We start from the raw sequence: 10,142 nt of genomic DNA on the forward strand, positions 1-10,142 counted from the left end.
CATAGGAGATATCAACACTAGAACCACACGATCGCAAATCTTCAATCTAGTTGCAAACTATGCATTTATCTCCCAAATAGAACCCAAGAATGTCAAGGAAGCTTTGTTAGATGAAAGTTGGGTAGAAGCCATGCAACAGGAATTAAACCAATTCTAAAGGAGTGATGTATGGGATTTGGTTCCCTTACCAAGTGAGCAAAATATTATAGGAACCAAATGGGTATATAGAAACAAACTAGATGAAGATGGAAAGGTTGTTAGAAACAAAGCTAGGTTGGTTGCACAAGGGTATAGTCAACAAGAAGGAATCGATTATGATGAAACCTTTGCCCCCGTAGCTAGATTAGAGTCTATTAGAATACTTCTTGCATATGCATGTGCTAATAACTTAAAACTATATCAAGTGGATGTTAAAAGTGCCTTTCTAAATGGTGTCATAAATGAAGAAGTATATGTATCACAACCCCCGGGCTTTGAAGACTTTGAAAAACCGTATCATGTGTTTAAACTTAAGAAAGCCTTATATGGACTCAAACAAGCACCTAGAGCTTGGTATGAGAGACTTAAAAGCTTCCTTATTAATCATGCATATGAAATGGGAAAATTGATAATACATTATTTGTCAAAAAGTATGAAAATGATTTGGTTATTGTTCAAATATATGTTGATGACATTATATTTGGTTCTACTAACGAGTCTCTTAGCTATGAGTTTTCTAAGTTAATGCATGATGAGTTTAAAATGAGCATGATGGACGAACTCAAGTTCTTTCTCGAACTTCAATTTAAGCAACTAGAAGATGGAACATTCATCAATCAACAAAAGTATATTCATGATATGCTCAAAAAATTTGGAATGAAAAACTCAAAACCTATGGCCACACCTATGGCCACCAATGTCAAGCTTACTCTTGAAGGAGATGGTGATTCATTCGATAGCACCAAGTACAGAGGAATGATTGGATCTCTTCCATACTTAACGAGAAGCCGACCCGATATCATGTATAGCGTGTGCTTGTGTGTAAGATTCTAAGAAAATTCCAAAATGTCTCGTGTAGAAGCAGTCAAATGAATCTTTAGATATTTAAAAGGTATCATGAACCTTGGTCTATAGTATCTAAAGTTCACCGGTGTTGACATTATGTGCTCTGCGAATTTCGACCATGGAGGATCGTTGATTGATCGAAAGAGCACAAGTGGTGTATGTGCATTTTTCGGACTTTGCTTAAAATCATGGTTCTCTAAGAAGCAAACATCCGTTGAACTATCTACTACCGAAGCGGAATATGTTGTCGTGGGAAGAGCATGTGCGCAAGTGCTATGGATGAAACAAACCTTCATCGATTACAGTATCATCTCTTCTGAAATACCTATTTGTTGTGATAATAAGAGTGCTATAGACCTATCTAAAATCAAATATTACACTCTAGGACTAAACACATAGACATTAAGCACCACTTTCTATGTGATTATGTCTAAAAACAAAATATTGTGATCGATAAGGTAGACTCCTTAGAAAATATTGCTGATATCTTTACTAAACCTCTGAAAAAGAAGACCTTCACTTTACTTAGGAATGAGTTGGGTATGATGGAACTTGTGTCTTAATTAAACTTACTGAAGATGTGCGGTCGAACCACGGTCGACCGTGGGGTCAACCGTACAACAGCTGACGGCTGTTTTGTCCTTTTCCTCTCTATCTTTATTATCTAAACTATTCTTTCACCAACCTCACTCTTTCCTTAAAATCCAACCACTAGATTCCAGATTTCATTGTCTCCTTTCTCTCCAACATCTAGTGGTCCTCAAAGGTATGTATCCAAATCTTTTTAATCCTACTTACTTTGAAAATTTTCTCATGTAATTCTTAATTACTTGCTTAATCTCACATGAGAATAATTTTGGTGTCTTTTATAACTAATAGGAACACTTGTTTTGATGCATAAATTATCAATTGTGTGAAAGCTTATTTGCACAAGTCTCAACTCATAGAGTGCCAAGTAGGAACGTTTTCTTGCATAATCCATCAAAGTTGTTTTTAAAACCACTCATGCACACACAAATGTATGACCAAGTTCTTGTGATAAATGTCAATCTCATGATACTTATCAAACTTTGGCAAACATAAATTGAAATGATGAAACTTGTCTAACTTTTCAAAATGGCACACCTGATTTGTTTTCAAAAATGTGTCTAGACAAGAATTAATCAACATATGTCCATCATATAGGTTTTCAAAATCATGTTCACAACATGAATTTTTGCTAAAATGATCATGTTCATAGGAAATGACTAACACACGAGGGCAGTGCGAGGCATATCACCAACAATAAATGAAAACTAGAACCCTTCTTGAAGAAAGAGTTGTTCACTATGATGAATTTATAAACCTTCACAAACCATTCACTCAAAAGGAATTTTGTGACACCGTACTTTTTTTCACAGCGAAAGTAATATAACAAACCATTTCATATATTAAAACACATGTAATTTACATACGTTATCAAAAACTGGTGTTACGTTAAACAAACGCTTATATAAGCAAAACACGACATCATAGTATTGCTGTCTTATCAAACATATCTTCAGCCACCCATCTTCACCCCTAACACTAGCATGCAATCATCAACAACCTACAAGGAAGATGTGGGGGATTAGCAAGAAGCTAAGTAAATGAAACTATACTAATGGCACTAGCATACAGTACCAAATCATACAACAATTGATATCATGCCATAGCAAAATACATCAACAAACACGCCCTTAGAGGATCAACAGCTTGTACGGGCCTTCAATCGCTAGCTGATCAGGCTAGGGCTTACCGATAGTCCATACTACTGAATCAACAGTATAGTCATCCAAACACAACGCACGCGTCATTCAGTACTATACTCAACAAACAGTAGCACATGGACCCAACCTGACAGATCAAGGTTGACCACTTGAGTTCAACCTAACAGATCAAGGCCGACTCCTGGCAACTAGTCAAATTGTGCACATATAGACGTACAATCAACATAGTATATAATACTATCGGGCAATCCTATCATGCAGTATATCAATAGTAGCACAACTTGCTACTCTATACTAATAACTGATAGGACAGTTCCACTCACCGATTACCAGCAAAACTCGGAGATCTAATATTACTGAGTCTTCTCTTTTCCTTTGTCACCTGGAAATAAGATACTTCCAAGTCAGACACAATCCCAGTAAATAATAACATCAATCAAACATAGTGTACGGATGAAACCAACCAAACCTCGAACACGTGAGAGTTCTCAATCACACATGTGTAAAAACCTACACGCGTGTGACTTTGTCATGTGTACGAGTATATAACAAACACGTAGGTTTCATATTAAAATTAAAATAATAGTAATATTAGGGATCTATGTATTAACGCATTTCTAGCATCTATCCACTATCCCAATAATTTATTATTATAATCAAAATAATATCTCATAATAAATGTACATAGCTTGTACCCAACACAATAATAGCATATATTTTAATTTTATAAAATAATACGAAAGTACTTACTTTGCGATCTTTTATGCGATCTTTTCTAAAGATCTTGTCCCAATTATGACGTTTGTAGTCCTAGCTTCCTTACTTATACTATATTAATTTCAACGCTATTATATAATAATACGTATATATTTGTAGAGAATTGGTGATTTAGAACATAGAATATACACCATATTTATTTATAGTGTTGTTCAAGCGCCTATGTGTACCATATACTTAATTGCTTTTGTACGTGGTATTTAGACATCAAATCCTTAACTTCAAAGGAAAACTACTCATCAAATGGAGTAGGTTAGTCATAGTTTGGATAAATCGAGGATCCGATTATACTCATCAAATGGAGTAGGTTAGTCATAGTTTGCCTAATGATATTAATTCATAAATATTTACACTCCGTATATTTTGTAGGACATATAATTTGTGTGTTAAAATCATAAATGCTTGCTTAATTAGTTATACTTCAAATACATATAATGTAATATAGGAGATTAGTTACTCTTGAGATAATAATATGATCATATGTATTTTTTTTTATCTACGTAAGCATGTAGCATGCATACATATCCATATGTATTTAACGTCCTCATTATTTAATAGGCGTTGTACCCGATATCTAAAATACAATGTTTACATTAGACAGTCATAACGAAGTCTAATTCAATAAAACAAATATTTTTTGTGATCATCGTGATAAGCGCATTCATGTGTTCATATAATAAATTATTTATACATAATTTATTATTTTACTCCTTTATAATTAATTCATATTAATTATCGATAATTCAAATAACATATCTAAAAAATAGAATAATACAAAGTTACCTATTTCATCCAAGTCAATGACTAGGGTGTTACAAATGTTTCTCTTTCTTAAACCTAGATGAAGGCATCTACCCACCTCTTATCCGAGAATTTTATGCCAATTTCGAACTTGTCAACCCTAATCAAGTTAAATTTAAAGTCAGTAGGAAAATTCACACTTGGCCTCTATCATACTTTGCTTCGGTTATGAGAATTCCCTCACAAGGTCGTGATTTCTACACTCCTCGAACCGATCTTAGATCCTTGCACCCAAGATACCCCGTACAGGAAGTACTATCCACTATCACTCACTCGGAAGTACCTCACGACCTCAATCGCCGCATCCATGTTCAAGATTCCGAGATTCGTCATGATCTTCAACTCCTCCTAACCGTCATCCAACACAATATATTTTGTTGGGAGAATTCCGTCGATCATCTCTCGGGAACCGAGGTAGCCATTCTATGGTCCTTTCTATTAAAGGAAGCGATAAACTTAGCCATTGTCGTGACTCGACGAATGGGAAATCTTCGTAATCTTCCTAATCATCCACTTCCCTATTCCATTCATATTAATCGCATCTTCCGACACCTAGGAATGTTAACTCCCCTAGAGATTCCTCGCTCCGTGTCAACCACCCGCTTACCTTTTGGATTGCCACTCCTATCACTATCCTCCCATCCATATCCGAGGACTCGAAAATCTCGGATGTCGTCAGCACCAATTCCAATTATCTTTTAAATATTGGTTAGGATTGTATTGAGGGCGGGTTGTTATGTTAAACCTAATTTATGCTTAGAATATGTAATGTATCATGTACTCTTATTATGACTTATGTGTACTAATGATCTTTTCTATGAGTTTTATATTGCACATTTCAAGGGGGAGCTATATCATCAACCATTATGTACCGTTCAAGGGGGAGCATTACTCTAAGGCGGGCTTAGTTCCATGGGGAGCTAACCTTTTTGCTTCGACAAAAGGGGGATAAAGTGTATGGTAAGCAGTGTTGTAAAAAAGGTCAAAACGGGCGCCGCAACAGATTTGCCTTAGTATCGTTGCAACGAGCCTTGAAACGGCAAAAAAGACGTTCAACGCTTAAAAACGGTCAACACCGCTCAAAAACAGAAAAAAACGGTCAAAACGGTCAAAGACGGAAAAAAACTGAAAAAACGGTCAAAGACGGAAAGAAATGGTCAACTTTATATATATATATATATATATATATATATATATATATATATATATATATATATATATATATATATATATATATATATATATATATATATAGTCAACGTTAGTCAACATCCGTTTTGACCACGTTTTTTCGTTGCGACGTTTTGAGGTCGCTAACGTTTCAGCCCCGTCTCACGTCTTTTTCAACCTTGATGGTAAGTGATGTTAACACATGTGTTGTATTATACGCTTAAGAACACTTATATACGTTTGTCATCATCAAAAAAGGGGGAAAATGTTGGTTAGTAATCTAATATTAATATTCAAATGTTAAACACTTTTTTTTATGATGACACCATGTCTTGTGTGCTTACAACAACGTATAGAACAACACAAGTTCATAAGCCTACACTATCTCTAGCAAACGATCAATACACAAAACCGATAAGTCAAACGAGTCATTTGAAAACATACTGAAGGAGCACGGTCAGTCCATGATCGACCACAGGTCTAACCGTGGATGCCCTGTACCTTTGTTCTTCGAAAGAAGGTACACGGTCGACTACACGGTTAGCTGTGGGTCGACCTCAGAAACCCACTGTCCGGATTTTGAATCGAAAAATGTTTGACTACTTCGAGGCATCTATAATTTACAAAACTTATTTAAACATACTTACAATAGTTACCCCCTTCATATTCAAATGAGTTGTGGTCACTAAAACACTAATTTTGGTTGATCACACTTAATGACACCTTAATGACACTTTTAGCTTTTGATTAATGTTAAACATTCAAGTATGGCTAAAAGTTCTTTTTTAAAGTGTACGTTTATAAATCTAAATTAAAAGATGGTTATTAAGTCCAAAGAGATGCTCTCCACTTGATTAACCATTAAGCACTAATCATGTGTTTAATAAGAGTTTAGTGTAACTCACAAAAGTCTTCATATGTAAACAAGTTAGTCTAATTCGAAAGCTTGCAAGTAGCTAATGAAAGCATATACTTACAAAACTAATGTTGACAAAAGGATTGAAGACTTGTGACTTGAAGTTTGAAAGCTTATGGTTGTCATGTGATCAAAATTCTGCATTTGCCTTAAAAGGAAATCAATGACACACCTCTAGTACAAAGTGACTTTCCTCTTTCAAGCCTAGGTCAGTTTCAAAGAGTGCTTCCAAGACAAAATGGGTAATGCAGGTCTTTTCAGATATTTTTGGCATCTAATTGCAGCCATCTAATAAGGGAAAAAGCCAAAGTAAAAGATCTCAAATGGCTACAAAATTCAGAGATCAGAGTTGCACGGTCGAACCACAGTCGACCGTGGGGTGAGCCGCAGACATCCGGGTTTGATTTTCTCTTGCCTATAAATGCCAAACCTTGGAGTACTTGAAGACTTCTTGCACTTACATTTCTATACATTTATTGATATCATTCAAATTTCATTGTATTCAATTTAGAGTGATTCAAGCAAGAGTGATTGTAAACTTAGTTGTGAGTTTACTTGTAATTATCTTCTTAAAGGGATCTAGAAGATAAGTGAGGTTCACTTAGTGGTAGCATTATGATCTTGTGGTAAGAGCATTTGGTGATTGTGAATTCTTCAACGGGACGTAAGGGTTCATAAGTTGCGGCTTATCAAGGAGCTAGTGTTATATCCGGACACTCCACCGAGTTTAGAGCATCATAATGAAACTAACTCTCAATTCATTAGACTTGAGGAGTGGATTAAGGAAGATTAGTTAACATCTTCCCGAACCACTATAAATCTCCGTGTTTGTTCTCTTATCCCTTATCTTCATATTTATTATACTTGTGAACAAACTATTCAAATCACACTATAGTAATCTCAAGTTCTAAATCGAAAAAGTTTTCAAAATTACACTAAGTAACTATTCACCCCCTCTAGTTACTTACGAAGTGGATAGTTGGAAACTGTGGTGGATAAATTTAGTGCGAGACTTTCGGAGTGGAAATCTAGAACGATCTCAATTGGTGGACGGTTGTCCCTAGTTAAATCGGTCCTACATAGTTTACCGCTATATTACTTTTCTCTCTTTCGTGCTCCGTCGAGTGTAATTAACCATCTTGAGAGTATTAGACGTTCTTGTTTTTTTGGGGGCGGGTCGAGTGAGTGTCATAAAATGTCGCGGGTTAAATGGGGTGAGCTTCTAACAACTTACGGGGATAGGGATTTACATATCGGGTCTCTAAAGGGCAAAAATCTCTCCTTAATTGCAAAATGGTGGTGGCGCTTCAAATAGGAGCACAACACCTTGTGGGCTAGTATTATTTCTTCGATTCATGGGCCAGATGGTCTGGTGGCATCATCGGATGTTGCTAGGACAAAAGGAAAATGTGGTGTTTGGACTAATATTGTTCGTACAGGGTGATATATCGAAAAGAAAGTTCCCAATTTTCGCAGCTCCTTCATTAGAACTATTGGAGACGGTTCATCTACTTCTTTTTGGCTGGATCCATGGCTAACCGACACACCGTTGAAGACCTATTACTCGTAACTTTTTCATCTAGAAGACTTCAAAACAACCTCTGTTTGTGACCGAGTTAGCTGGGCTGATCAACAGCTGAGTGTCTCTTAGAATTGGATACGCACACCGAGTGGGAGAGCCTGTGATGATCTCGCCGATTTATCTAATCATTTTTCTTTGTATGTTAAATCCAACAGGTTCCATGATGCTTCGTCTTGGAAGCTATCCTCTAATGGTAATTTCTGTACAAAAATCATGTCGAGATTGCTTGATGACAATAGTTTTCGTAGCAGCCAGCCTGAATCACGAGACATTGAGAAACAACTGTGTTCCACTGAAATTTGAAGTGTTCATATGGCGGTTGATTAGAAGACATCAATCGGTTCACGTGGAGTTAGATAAAAGAGGCATCGATCCAAACTCAGTATGTTGCCCCCTTTGTGATGATGATATTAAATCCCTGTACCACGCCTTTATCTTTTGTAAGCAAGCTATGGAGGTATGGAAAAGGGTCTATAAATGGTGGGGTTTTGGTGGTGTATCAAATTTAAGTATCAACGAGGCATTTAGGGGAAAGTGCCATGCTCCGTTATCGCCTGCTAGTTCTAAATTATGACAAGCGGTTGAGTGGACTAGTACTTAGCTAATATGGTGGAATCGTAATCAAAAACTTTTCTCAAATAATTTGTGGGCTGGTGCAAATGCGCTCCTAGAGATACAGCTGAAATCGTTCGAATGGATTTCCAAGTGTTTCCAAAAGAAAAGGATTGACTGGTTCGATTGGTTAGCTAATCCTAGTTCGTGTGGCTAATCAAGTTTTGATGTTTTTGTATTTGTTCGTGTTGTATGTTGTGGTTTGTATCCGTACAAGTAGTATGTTCCTAAGTTCATCAGATTGTTAGATGGTTATGTTGCTCTCTCTGCAACATGGTCATTCGCGTCGATAGGGTTGTCCTATTTTCGCTGTTGTTCTGGGGTGTATTCCCTGGTCGTTCTCGAATTTTAATATAATTTGGTTGCTTTTTGAAAAAAAAAAACATTATAATTTAAGAATACTTGGACTTTGCATTGTCGAACTGCATAAAATCAGCAACCTTGAAGAGCTTTTCATGTTTTAGTTTCATTGCAACGAATATAGATTTGTATAGTAATGCATACAATAATATTCCTTTGAATTTCTGATTATGAGTTTTATTTTATCGATGGATACCCACGGCATAAAGGAGGGTAACATAATTTTTCTTAAAATGGCATTATATGAAACTCAATAGAAAAACGAAATGTATTCGTACCTTGGTCATATCGATTCAACCAAGTTATCAATCAAACTAGATTAGAGATCTCAAAATTTATATAAAAGGTAAATGTTGGGGATTAAATTAGGACAAAATTACATGGGGGTCCTTGTGGTATACCTAAAAAAATATGCCTAGTACAAAACTATTTTTTGAACTTGGGGGGTCCTCGTGGTATACACAACGTGTGGAGTCCAAACAGTTACCACATGTCTAACACGTGAGGGTATATTTTTCTTTGCACATTCTTGGCTCCCATAATCCCAAATCCATCGTTGAATCCCCAAAATCAATCGCTTACTAACACATACTTAAAAAACCCTAATTAATGTGTGCGGTCACCATCTTCAACAATCAATCCAAACCTATTTCTAATACACTTCAAATGGAATCCGATAGTCAACAACATGTATATGGCGAAGCTTTACCACATGAATTTGATCATTTCTTTGATTTTGAACCAAACCAAATAACTTTGAGAGAACCAAATATTGATATGAACGTTGAAGCAGACATCCATGTATCAGATAATGCTATAATTGTGGATGAAGATAATGTAATCGACGATTATCATGTTGATATGACAGATTACCATTATGATGAAGATAACGAACCAGAAACCAATACCCAACACACTTCACTTGCCCGATCTCCACCTCACTAATTTGTATACAAATAGGATAAAATCAACAGATTATTATGATTGCATGTATATCTTATACAAAATGCAAAAATGAATACATGTTAAAAATAAAATGGATGCAAAACATCGGTTAGCAATCGATACAACAACGTTATTCAAAATTGAGATAAAACGCAATAATCAAAGTAGATCGTTCAATTGATTAAAA

Source organism: Rutidosis leptorrhynchoides, chromosome 10 (genome assembly GCF_046630445.1).
Source record: "Rutidosis leptorrhynchoides isolate AG116_Rl617_1_P2 chromosome 10, CSIRO_AGI_Rlap_v1, whole genome shotgun sequence".
In the NCBI taxonomy this organism is placed as follows: Eukaryota; Viridiplantae; Streptophyta; class Magnoliopsida; order Asterales; family Asteraceae; genus Rutidosis; species Rutidosis leptorrhynchoides.